The sequence below is a fragment of the Thalassophryne amazonica genome, chromosome 17 (assembly GCF_902500255.1).
Source record: "Thalassophryne amazonica chromosome 17, fThaAma1.1, whole genome shotgun sequence".
Classification (NCBI taxonomy): domain Eukaryota; kingdom Metazoa; phylum Chordata; class Actinopteri; order Batrachoidiformes; family Batrachoididae; genus Thalassophryne; species Thalassophryne amazonica.
Genome location: NC_047119.1, coordinates 67,412,694 through 67,426,883, shown reverse-complemented (window position 1 = coordinate 67,426,883; position 14,190 = coordinate 67,412,694). Strand labels below are relative to the sequence as shown.

Genomic DNA, 14,190 nt, shown 5'->3' with positions numbered 1-14,190 from the left:
TCTGCAGTGTGCACAACCACTGATCCATTCTGCAGTGTGACACACCCACTGATCCATTCTGCACATGTGGACACCCACCATGATCCATTCTGCACAGTGTGACCACCACTGATCATTCTGCAGTGTGACACGCCCACTGATCCATTCTGCAGTGTGACACACCCACTGATCCATTCTGCACAGTGTGACACACCCACTGATCCATTCTGCACAGTGTGACACACCACTGATCCATTCTGCAGTGTGACACACCCACTGATCCATTCTGCACAGTGTGACACACCCACTGATCCATTCTGCAGTGTGACACGCCCACTGATCCATTCTGCACAGTGTGACACACCCACTGATCCATTCTGCACAGTGTGACACACCCACTGATCTATTCTGCAGTGTGACACACCCACTGATCCATTCTGCACAGTGTGATACACCCACTGATCCATTCTGCCCAGTGTGACACACCCACTGATCTATTCTGCAGTGTGACACACCCACTGATGCAGTCTGTACAGTGTGAAACACCCACTGATACCTTCTGCAGTGTGACACACCCACTGATCCATTCTGCACAGTGTGACACACCCACTGATCCATTCTGCACAGTGTGACACATCCACTGATCCATTCTGCAGTGTGACACGCCCACTGATCTATTCTGCAGTGTGACACACCCACTAATCCATTCTGCACAGTGTGACACGCCCACTGATCCATTCTACAGTGTGACACACCCACTGATCCATTCTGCACAGTGTGACACACCCACTGAGCCATTCTGCAGCCTGACAAACCCACTGATCCATTCTGCACAGTGTGACACATCCACTGATTCATTCTGCAGTGTGACACGCCCACTGATCCATTCTGCACAGTGTGACACGCCCACTGATCCGTTCTACAGTGTGACACACCCACTGATCCATCCTGCACAGTGTGACACATCCACTGATCCCTTCTGCAGTGTGACAAACCCACTGATTCATTCTGCACAGTGTGAAAAACCCACTGATCCATTCTGCACAGTGTGACAAACCCACTGATTCATTATGCACAGTGTGACACGCCCACTGATCCATTCTGCACAGTGCGACACGCCCACTGATCCATTCTGCAGTGTGACACACCCACTGATACATTCTGCGGTGTGACACACCCACTGATCCATTCTGCACAGTGTGACAAACCCACTGAGCCATTCTGCACAGTGTGACAAACCCACTGATTCATTCTGCACAGTGTGACAAACCGACTGATCCATTCTGCACAGTGTGACAAACCCACTGATCTATTCTGCAGTGCATTGGAGCAAATATTTGCACAAAAACAAAAGATTAATGAGCATACTTGAATGAGGCATTCAAAGGAACACCACCATTGGTTGACTGGGTCTTCGGAGTGAGATTGCATCAGAATTTTGGCTCTCTGTTGGGACTGTTTACACAGAGACTGCTACCTGCTGCTTTGGACTTGAACTAACAGTCTTTTTCAAGACTTTTTTTACTTTTTTACCTTTTTATTTTTTTTTACTTTTTTACTGTGCTCCAACGCCTAAGGAAGACCTCTAACGGTCGAAACATCGCGACGGAGCACTTTTATCAGCTAACTTTCATTAGCGTTGGCAAGCTAACTAGCTTGCTAACGCTTTCGTTTTTATTTTTTTATGTTTTTTTTATTATTTATTTATTTTTTTTATTTTAGCACCGTTGTTGTGCGTTACCTGTGCTGCTTCATGGCCTGTTTGGTGCCTTGATTGGGGCACTCCTTCTGCTGAATCACCTCTGGATTATTTGCACATTATTCACTTTGTGTGTTTTTGGGAATCCGCTACCTTAGTGCAGCTACTAGCTCTTAGCCGGTTTAGCATGGCGGCTTCTCCTGTCTCTCCCGTACTTTTCTGCTCTGGGTGTGAAATGTTTAGTTATTCCTCGGCCTCCTTTAGCAGTAACGGTACTTGTAATAAGTGCAGCTTATTCGTAGCTTTGGAGGCCAGGCTGGGCGAATTGGAGACTCGGCTCCGCACCGTGGAAAATTCTACAGCTAGCCAGGCCCCTGTAGTCGGTGCGGACCAAGGTAGCTTAGCCGCCGTTAGTTCCCCCCTGGCAGATCCCGGGCAGTCGGGAAAGCAGGCTGACTGGGTGACTGTGAGGAAGAAGCGTAGCCCTAAACAGAAGCCCCGTGTACACTGTCAACCCGTTCACATCTCTAACCGTTTTTCCCCACTCGACGATACACTCGCCGAGGATCAAACTCTGGTTATTGGCGACTCTGTTTTGAGAAATGTGAAGTTAGCGACACCAGCAACCATTGTCAATTGTCTTCCGGGGTCCAGAGCAGGCGACATCGAAGGACATTTGAAATTGCTGGCTAAGGCTAAGCGTAAATTTGGTAAGATTGTAATTCACGTCGGCAGTAATGACACTCGGTTACGCCAATCGGAGGTCACTAAAATTAACATTAAATCGGTGTGTAACTTTGCAAAAACAATGTCGGACTCTGTTGTTTTCTCTGGGCCCTTCCCCAATCAGACCGGGAGTGACATGTTTAACCGCATGTTCTCCTTGAATTGCTGGCTGTCTGAGTGGTGTCCAAAAAATGAGGTGGGCTTCATTGATAATTGGCAAAGCTTCTGGGGAAAACCTGGTCTTGTTAGGAGAGACGGCATCCATCCCACTTTAGAGGGAGCAGCTCTCATTTCTAGAAATCTGGCCAATTTTTTTGGATCCTCCAAACTGTGACTGTCTAGCGTTGGGACCAGGAGGCAGAGCTGTGGTCTTATACACCTCTCTGCAGCTTCTCTCCCCCTGCCATCCCCTCATTACCCCATCCCCGTAGAGACGGTGCCTGCTCCCAGACCACCAATAACCAGCAAAAATCTATTTAAGCATAAAAATTCAAAAAGAAAAAATAATATAGCACCTTCAATTGCACCACAGACTAAAACAGTTAAATGTGGTCTATTAAACATTAGGTCTCTCTCTTCTAAGTCCCTGTTGGTAAATGATATAATAATTGATCAACGTATTGATTTATTCTGCCTAACAGAAACCTGGTAACAGCAGGATGAATATGTTAGTTTAAATGAGTCAACACCCCCGAGTCACACTAACTGTCAGAATGCTCGTAGCACGGGCCGGGGCGGAGGATTAGCAGCAATCTTCCATTCCAGCCTATTAATTAATCAAAAACCTAGACAGAGCTTTAATTCATTTGAAAGCTTGTCTCTTAGTCTTGTCCATCCAAATTGGAAGTCCCAAAAACCAGTTTTATTTGTTATTATCTATCGTCCACCTGGTCGTTACTGTGAGTTTCTCTGTGAATTTTCAGACCTTTTGTCTGACTTAGTGCTTAGCTCAGATAAGATAATTATAGTGGGCGATTTTAACATCCACACAGATGCTGAGAATGACAGCCTCAACACTGCATTTAATCTATTATTAGACTCTATTGGCTTTGCTCAAAAAGTAAATGAGTCCACCCACCACTTTAATCATATCTTAGATCTTGTTCTGACTTATGGTATGGAAATTGAAGACTTAACAGTATTCCCTGAAAACTCCCTTCTGTCTGATCATTTTTTAATAACATTACATTTACCCTGTTGGACTACCCTGCAGTGGGGAATAAGTTTCATTACACTAGAAGTCTTTCAGAAAGCGCTGTAACTAGGTTTAAGGATATGATTCCTTCTTTATGTTCTCTAATGTCATATACCAACACAGAGCAGAGTAGCTACCTAAACTCTGTAAGGGAGTTAGAGTATCTCGTCAATAGTTTTACATCCTCATTGAAGACAACTTTGGATGCTGTAGCTCCTCTGAAAAAGAGAGCTTTAAATCAGAAGTGTCTGACTCCGTGGTATAACTCACAAACTCGTAGCTTAAAGCAGATAACCCGTAAGTTGGAGAGGAAATGGCGTCTCACTAATTTAGAAGATCTTCACTTAGCCTTGAAAAAGAGTTTGTTGCTCTATAAAAAAGCCCTCCGTAAAGCTAGGACATCTTTCTACTCATCACTAATTGAAGAAAATAAGAACAACCCCAGGTTTCTTTTCAGCACTGTAGCCAGGCTGACAAAGAGTCAGAGCTCTATTGAGCTGAGTATTCCATTAACTTTAACTAGTAATGACTTCATGACTTTCTTTGCTAACAAAATTTTGACTATTAGAAAAAAAATCACTCATAACCATCCCAAAGATGTATCGTTATCTTTGGCTGCTTTCAGTGATGCCGGTATTTGGTTAGACTCTTTCTCTCCGATTGTTCTGTCTGAGTTATTTTCATTAGTTACTTCATCCAAACCATCAACATGTTTATTAGACCCCATTCCTGCCAGGCTGCTCAAGGAAGTCCTACCATTATTTAATGCTTCAATCTTAAATATGATCAATCTATCTTTGTTAGTTGGTTATGTACCACAGGCCTTTAAGGTGGCAGTAATTAAACCATTACTTAAAAAGCCATCACTTGACCCAGCTATCTTAGCTAATTATAGGCCAATCTCCAACCTTCCTTTTCTCTCAAATATTCTTGAGAGGGTAGTTGTAAAACAGCTAACTGATCACCTGCAGAGGAATGGTCTATTTGAAGAGTTTCAGTCAGGTTTTAGAATTCATCATAGTACAGAAACAGCATTAGTGAAGGTTACAAATGATCTTCTTATGGCTTCGGACAGTGGACTTATCTCTGTGCTTGTTCTGTTGGACCTCAGTGCTGCTTTTGATACTGTTGACCATAAAATTTTATTACAGAGATTAGAGCATGCCATAGGTATTAAGGGCACTGCGCTGCGGTGGTTTGAATCATATTTGTCTAATAGATTACAGTTTGTTCATGTAAATGGGGAATCTTCTTCACAGACTGAAGTTAATTATGGAGTTCCACAAGGTTCTGTGCTAGGACCAATTTTGTTCACTTTGTACATGCTTCCCTTGGGCAGTATTATTAGACGGTATTGCTTAAATTTTCATTGTTACGCAGATGATACCCAGCTTTATCTATCCATGAAGCCAGAGGATACACACCAATTAGCTAAACTGCAGGATTGTCTTACAGACATAAAGACATGGATGACCTCTAATTTCCTGCTTTTAAACTCAGATAAAACTGAAGTTATTGTACTTGGCCCCACAAATCTTAGAAGCATGGTGTCTAACCAGATCGTTACTCTGGATGGCATTTCCCTGATCTCTAGTAATACTGTGAGAAATCTTGGAGTCATTTTTGATCAGGATATGTCATTCAAAGCGCATATTAAACAAATATGTAGGACTGCCTTTTTGCATTTACGCAATATCTCTAAAATCAGAAAGGTCTTGTCTCAGAGTGATGCTGAAAAACTAATTCATGCATTTATTTCCTCTAGGCTGGACTATTGTAATTCATTATTATCAGGTTGTCCTAAAAGTTCCCTAAAAAGCCTTCAGTTGGTTCAGAATGCTGCAGCTAGAGTACTGACGGGGACTAGCAGGAGAGAGCATATCTCACCCGTGTTGGCCTCTCTTCATTGGCGTCCTGTTAATTCTAGAATAGAATTTAAAATTCTTCTTCTTACTTGTAAGGTTTTGAATAATCAGGTCCCATCTTATCTTAGGGACCTCGTAGTACCATATTACCCCATTAGAGCGCTTCGCTCTCAGACTGCGAGCTTACTTGTGGTTCCTAGGGTTTGTAAGAGTAGAATGGGAGGCAGAGCCTTCAGCTTTCAGGCTCCTCTCCTGTGGAACCAGCTCCCAATTCAGATCAGGGAGACAGATACCCTCTCTACTTTTAAGATTAGGCTTAAAACTTTCCTTTTCGCTAAGGCTTATAGTTAGGGCTGGATCGGGTGACCCTGGACCATCTGTTGTGTGGGCCGCTGAAGAGGAGGTACTGCTGGCCCACCACCACCAGAGGGCGCCCTGCCTGGAGTGCGGGCTCCAGGCACCAGAGGGCGCTGCCGCCTCACGAGAGCAGCCAGGGTGACAGCTGTCACCCATCACTGGACACAGCTGTTCCACTCAGCACGGAGGTATATCAGCAGGACGGCGTCTCCACCTCAGTGCCGAGATATCGCCTTGAGATAGAGGTAACATTCTCTGCAGCATATTCTGTGTTAATTGATAACACTTGTTAAACCTTTCAGGACAGCTGACTACCGCAGGCCGAGTGATTAGATAAGTACTCACCTTCCTGCTTTTTTTGTGACGAGAGGTGGAGGCGGCTTCTCCCCTCTCCGTGTAATTGGGTGCAGCCGCATCCACACCTGTGTGTTTGTTGCTCTCTCTTGCCAGCAGTACCGGATCCGACGAGCGGAGGCAGTGGCCACCTGGGAATTCGGGACTTGGCGGTTCCAGTACTTCCAGGGTTCGGTGGCAGAGGAGATCTGGATGGTTCCGGTTCGACTTGGACGGACGTCTCCTACCTTCGAGCCTGCCCACACGACACCAGCAGAATTCGGCTTAACCCCAAATTGTTGATTGTTGTATTGGTTGTGCTCGTTTCACAATAGTAAAACTTGTTATTTATCTTCTCCATTGTCCGTTCATTTGCGCCCCCTGTTGTGGGTCCGTGTTCCTACACTTTCACAACACCATCCCTTGGTTATGTTGCTTTAGACGTAGACTGTGGGGGGGTTCCCATGATGCACTGTTTCTTTCTCTTTTTGCTCCGTATGCATCACTCTGCATTTAATCATTAGTGATCGATCTCTGCCCCCCTTCTCGGCATGTCTTTTTCCTGGTTCTTTCCCTCAGCCCCAACCAGTCTCAGCAGAAGACTGCCCCTCCCTGAGCCTGGTTCTGCTGGAGGTTTCTTCCTGTTAAAAGGGAGTTTTTCCTTCCCACTGTGGCCAAGTGCTTGCTCATAGGGGGTCGTTTTGACCGTTGGGGTTTTTCATAATTATTATATGGCCTTGCCTTACAATGTGGAGCGCCTTGGGGCAACTGTTTGTTGTGATTTGGCGCTATATAAGAAAAAAGTTGATTGATTGATTGATTGATTCTGCACAGTGTGACAAACCCACTGATTCATTCTGCACAGTGTGACAAACCCACTGATTCATTCTGCACAGTGTGACAAACCCACTGATTCATTATGCACTGTGTGACACGCCCACTGATCCATGCTGCAGTGTGACACGCCCACTGATCCATTCTGCACAGTGTGACACGCCCACTGATCCATTCTACACAGTGTGACACGCCCACTGATCCATTCTGCAGTGTGACACACCCACTGATCCATTCTGCAGTGTGACACACCCACTGATCCATTCTGCACAGTGTGACAAACCCACTGACTCATTCTGCACAGTGTGACACACCCACTGATCCATCCTGCACAGTGTGACACGCCCACTGAGCCATTCTGCAGTGTGACACATCCAATGATACATTCTGCAGTGTGACACACCCACTGATCCATTCTGCACAGTGTGACACACCCATTGAGCCATTCTGCAGTGTGACACGCCCACTGATCTATTCTGCAGTGTGACACGCCCACTGATCTATTCTGCAGTGTGACACACCCACTGATCCATTCTGCACAGTGTGACACACCCACTGGTCCATTCTGCAGTGTGACACACCCACAGATCCATTCTGCGCAGTGTGACACGCACACTGATTTATTCTGCAGTGTGACACGTCAACAGATCTAATCTGCAGTGTGACACACCCACTGATCCATTCTGCACAGTGTGAAACACCCACTGATCCCTTCTGCAGTGTGACACACCCACTGATCCATTCTGCACAGTGTGACACACCCACTGATCCATTCTGCAGTGTGACACACCCACTGATCTATTCTGCAGTGTGACACACCCACTGATCCATTCTGCACAGTGTGACACATCCACTGATCCATTCTGCAGTGTGACACACCCACTGATCTATTCTGCAGTGTGACACACCCACTGATCCATTCTGCACAGTATGACACGCCCACTGATCCACTCTGCACAGTATGACACACCCACTGATCCATTCTGCAGTGTGACATACCCACTGTTCCATACTGCACAGTGTGACGCACCCACTGATCCATTCTGCACAGTGTGACACGCCCACTGATCCATTCTGCAGTGTGACACGCCCACTGATCTATTCTGCAGTGTGAGACACCCACTGATCTATTCTGCAGTGTGACATACCCACTGATCCATTCTGCACAGTGTGAAACACCCACTGATCCATTCTGCACAGTGTAACACACCCACTGGTCCATTCTGCAGTATGACACACCCACAGATCCATTCTGCACAGTGTGACATGCACACTGATTTATTCTGCAGTGTGACACGCCCACTGATGTATTCTGCAGTGTGACACACCCACTGATGCAGTCTGTACAGTGTGACACACCCACTGATCCATTCTGCACAGTGTGACACACCCACTGATCCATTCTGCATAGTGTGAAACATCCACTGATCCATTCTGCAGTGTGACACGCCCACTGATCTATTCTGCAGTGTGACACACCCACTGACCCATTCTGCACAGTGTGACATGCCCACTGATCCATTCTGCATAGTGTGACACACCCACTGATCCATTCTGCACAGTGTGACATGCCCACTGATCCATTCTGCACAGTGTGACACACCCACTGATCCATTCTCCACAGTGTGACACATCCACTGATCCATTCTGCAGTGTGACACGCCCACTGATCTATTCTGCAGTGTGACACACCCACTGATCCATTCTGCACAGTATGACACGCCCATTGATCCACTCTGCACAGTGTGACACACTCACTGAGCCATTCTGCAGTGTGACAAACCCACTGATCCATTCTGCACAGTGTGAAACACCCACTGATCCATTCTGCACAGTGTAACACACCCACTGATCCATTCTGCAGTGTGACATACCCACTGATCCATTCTGCAGTGTGACACACCCACTGATCCATTCAGCACAGTGTGACACACCCACTGAGCCATTCTGCAGTGTGACACACCCACTGATCCATTCTGCAGAGTGACACACCCACTGTTAAAAACTGCACAGTGTGACACACCCACTGATCCATTCTGCACAGTGTGACACACCCACTGATCCATTCTGCACAGTGTGACACACCCACTGATCTATTCTGCAGTGTGACACACCCACTGATCCATTCTGCACAGTGTGATACACCCACTGATCCATTCTGCAGTGTGACACATCCACTGAGCATTCTGCAGTGTGACACGCCCACTGATTTATCTGGCAGTGTGACACGCCCACTGATGTATTCTGCAGTGTGACACATCCCACTGATCCATTCTGCACAGTGTGAAACACCCACTGATCATTCTGCACAGTGTGAACACCCACTGAGCCTTCTGCAGTGTGACAAACACCCACTGATCCATTCTGCACAGTGTGACACACTCCACTGAGCCATTCTGCAGTCTGACAACGCCACTGATCCATCTGCACAGTGTGACACATCCACTGATCCATTCTGCAGTGTGACACGCCCACTGATCCATTCTACAGTGTGACACACCCACTGATCCATCCTGCACAGTGTGACACGCCCACTGATCCATTCTACAGTGTGACACGCCCACTGATCCATTCTGCACAGTGTGACACATCCACTGATCCATTCTGCAGTGTGACACGCCCATTGATCCACTCTGCACAGTGTGACACACCCACTGATCCATTCTGCACAGTGTGAGACACCCACTGATCCATTCTGCAGTGTGACACATCCACTGATACATTCTACAGTGTGACACGCCCACTGATCCATTCTGCACAGTGTGACACGCCCACTGATCCATTCTACAGTGTGACACACCCACTGATCCATTCTGCACAGTGTGACACACCCACTGAGCCATTCTGCAGTGTGACACACCCACTGATCCATTCTGCACAGTGTGACACATCCACTGATCCATTCTGCAGTGTGACACGCCCACTGATCTATTCTGCAGTGTGACACGCCCACTGATCCATTCTGCACAGTGTGACACGCCCACTGATCCATTCTGCACAGTGTGACACATCCACTGATCCATTCTGCACAGTGTGATACACCCACTGATCCATTCTGCACAGTGTGACACACCCACTGATCCATTCTGCACAGTGTGACACGCCCACTGATCCACTCTGCACAGTGTGACACGCCCACTGATCCATTCTGCACAGTGTGACACACCCACTGATCCATTCTGCACAGTGTGACACACCCACTGATCCATTCTGCAGTGTGACACACCCACTGATCCATTCTGCACAGTGTGATACACCCACTGATCCATTCTGCACAGTGTGACACGCCCACTGATCTATTCTGCAGTGTGACACACCCACTGATCTATTCTGCAGTGTGAAACACCCACTGATCCATTCTGCAGTGTGACACACCCACTGATCCATTCTGCACAGTGTGACACACCCACTGATCCATTCTGCACAGTGTGACACATCCACTGATCCATTCTGCACAGTGTGACACGCCCACTGATCCATTCTGCAGTGTGACATGCCCACTGATCCATTCTACAGTGTGACACGCCCACTGATCCATTCTACAGTGTGACACGCCCACTGATCCATTCTCACAGTGTGACACGCCCACTGATCCATTCTACAGTGTGACACACCCACTGATCCATTCTGCACAGTGTGACACACCCACTGAGCCATTCTGCAGTTTGACAAACCCACTGATCCATTCTGCACAGTGTGACACATCCACTGATCCATTCTGCAGTGTGACATGCCCACTGATCTATTCTGCAGTGTGACACGCCCACTGATCCATTCTGCACAGTGTGACACGCCCACTGATCCATTCTGCACAGTGTGATAAACCCACTGATTCATTATGCACAGTGTGACAAACCCACTGAGCCATTCTGCACAGTGTGACAAACCCACTGATCCATTCTGCACAGTGTGACAAACCCACTGATCCATTCTGCACAGTGTGACACACCCACTGATTCATTCTGCGCAGTGTGACAAACCCACTGATCCATTCTGCAGTGTGACACACCCACTGAGCCATTCTGCAGTGTGACACACCCACTGATCCATTCTGCACAGTGTGACACATCCACTGATCCATTCTGCAGTGTGACATGCCCACTGATCTATTCTGCAGTGTGACACGCCCACTGATCCATTCTGCACAGTGTGACATGCCCACTGATCCATTCTACAGTGTGACACACCCACTGATCCATTCTGCACAGTGTGACACGCCCACTGATCCATTCTGCACAGTGTGACACACCCACTGATCCATTCTGCACAGTGTGACATGCCCACTGATCCATTCTGCACAGTGTGACACGCCCACTGATCCATTCTACAGTGTGACACGCCCACTGATCCATTCTGCACAGTGTGACACGCCCACTGATACATTCTACAGTGTGACACACCCACTGATCCATTCTGCACAGTGTGACACACCCACTGAGCCATTCTGCAGTGTGACACACCCACTGATCCATTCTGCACAGTGTGACACATCCACTGATCCATTCTGCAGTGTGACATGCCCACTGATCTATTTTGCAGTGTGACACGCCCACTGATCCATTCTGCACAGTGTGACACGCCCACTGATCCATTCTGCACAGTGTGACACGCCCACTGATCCATTCTACAGTGTGACACACCCCACTGATCCATTCTGCACAGTGTGACACACCCACTGATCCATTCTGCAGTTTGACAAACCCACTGATCCATTCTGCACAGTGTGACACATCCACTGATCCATTCTGCAGTGTGACATGCCCACTGATCTATTTTGCAGTGTGACACGCCCACTGATCCATTCTGCACAGTGTGACACACCCACTGATCCATTCTGCACAGTGTGACACACCCACTGAGCCATTCTGCAGTTTGACAAACCCACTGATCCATTCTGCACAGTGTGACACATCCACTGATCCATTCTGCAGTGTGACATGCCCACTGATCTATTTTGCAGTGTGACACGCCCACTGATCCATTCTGCACAGTGTGACACGCCCACTGATCCATTCTGCACAGTGTGATAAACCCACTGATCCATTCTGCACAGTGTGACAAACCCACTGATTCATTATGCACAGTGTGACAAACCCACTGAGCCATTCTGCACAGTGTGACAAACCCACTGATCCATTCTGCACAGTGTGACAAACCCACTGATTCATTCTGCACAGTGTGACAAACCCACTGATTCATTCTGCACAGTGTGACAAACCCACTGATTCATTCTGCACAGTGTGACACGCCCACTGATCCATTCTGCACAGTGTGACAAACCCACTGACTCATTCTGCACAGTGTGACACGCCCACTGAGCATTCTGCACAGTGTGACACGCCCACTGATCCATTCTGCAGTGTGACACGCCCACTGATCCATTCTGCAGTGTGACACACCCACTGATCCATTCTGCAGTGTGACACACCCACTGAGTGACATTGCCAGAAAAACCATAATGCAACAGTACTGAAGCCAGCAGCATCTTTCCATTTGAAGCAGCACACATGGGATCAGGTTCCTTTGTGAGGGACATAAAAGTGGACTTTTTCTTCAAAGACAATGTGAGTTTGGGGGGGGGGGGGTGCAACATGTTTTAACTCTTGTAATGTGGGCAGCCACAGCCCAGTACCTGGGAACCAAATTTGGGTCCCGAAACACTGCATTGGTCCCTGACATGAGCAAAACACGCAAACTCAAAGTGCCACTCCACCATGAAACTGTACAACTAGCGATGCAGAAGTTGCTTCTCCAATCACAGCCACAGAACTCCATAAGAATTGGCTTGGTGGCTTCCCTCACCAATCTCATTGCACAGTCACCCAGTTTTTGAGAACTGCTGTGGCAGACAGGTTTACCACACAGTACCACACTGTTTATGACATTACTTAATGCGATATTTTGTGTTAAACTTCTGAATTAAAGCTAAAAGGCTGCACTCCAATCACGTCTCGATTGTGCAGAAGAAAATGTTCAAAACTGTGTCACCTTCCAAATAGTTATGGACCATCTCCAGTGGTGCTTTAAATAAAATTAAGGAAATTCAAAGTTTTGTCCCAGAATAAGAAGTGTTCTGTCAGTTTTTTGTGGAACTAATGTGTCATCCATGTGAGTTCATATTAAATCTCATGTATTCAAAGTGAGTAACACCAGGTTCTCTGTTAGTCTGCGTGATGCAGACTGATGAGTCACACTCTCTGGTCTAAATATTTCCCACTGTGCCGTTAATCATCAGCAGTCACAAAGACAAACCCAGTTAAAATGGCGAAAACGCCCCATTATAACTCAAAACATATTAAACCTCATTCAGATCAAAGCTCTGCTCACGCCTTAAGACATTAAAGCTTACCTTTAGCGCAGTGACGTAATAAAAAGACCAGTTATCTTTAACCCCTGTAAAAAGATCCGAACTGCAGCCGCGTGTCTTCTTCCTCCAGCAGACGCACCGAGTGACTGGCACGCGCTGCGGTCATCTTAGCCACGCCCACCCCCGTGCAGCGCCCTTACACCCAGACTTACGGTAAAGACTGATTATACTAAGAGGGTCCGGATCTGCCAGTGGCGGCGCCAGAAAATTTTTGTTGGGGGGGCTGAGGGGGGTGGCTGGGGTAAAAGTTGGAGGGGCTCCACAAAATGCCGTCGAAATAAACAATATATAGTAAATTGCTTTATAAATGCCAAGGTATATGTTTTAGTCACCCGTGCTCCTCTAAAATGTGGTATCAATGCACACACACATCACTTAGAATGACTGAAAATTCAGTAAACTTGCACATAGGTATAAATAAAGATAAGTGAAGTTTTAAGAGTGGCCGTAATAAATATTTAGGAAACCTAAATTTTTGGAGTATGGAGTTAAATTTGTCTCATTAATACTTGCAAATGCACAGAGGGTGATTTACAAATATCCTTTTATTTGTACACGCGCTTTGTGATCCACAAACACAAATTTCTGATTTGTAACTTGTGTGTGGGTTTTTACAAATAAATGTTTATTTGCAAAACTGAAAATTCTGTTTGTGAAGGGTGATTCATCATTGGTGGATCACCGAACACACACATTCATCACTTTGCACAGTTACGCAATATTGAGACATTCTCAGCACAAAACTGCAGTTGAAATCCACAAATATGTCAGTTGCTATTCACATTATTGGCAGAATTATTAAGGGGGCTGTGGGTAGGCTTGGCTCATTATTGGG

At 46.7% G+C, this 14,190-nt stretch overlaps 1 protein-coding gene across 1 annotated transcript in view; it reads right to left on the bottom strand.

The window, feature by feature from the left end:
- Window positions 1-13,403, bottom strand: part of pip5kl1 (phosphatidylinositol-4-phosphate 5-kinase-like 1) — a 130,167-nt gene extending 116,764 nt beyond the window's left edge. Inside the window, exon 1 of the mRNA XM_034192719.1 lies at window positions 13,338-13,403. The gene's annotated coding sequence lies outside the window, so the exon portion shown is untranslated. The remainder of the gene's footprint in view (window positions 1-13,337) is intronic.
- Between the last annotated feature and the right edge of the window lie 787 nt (window positions 13,404-14,190).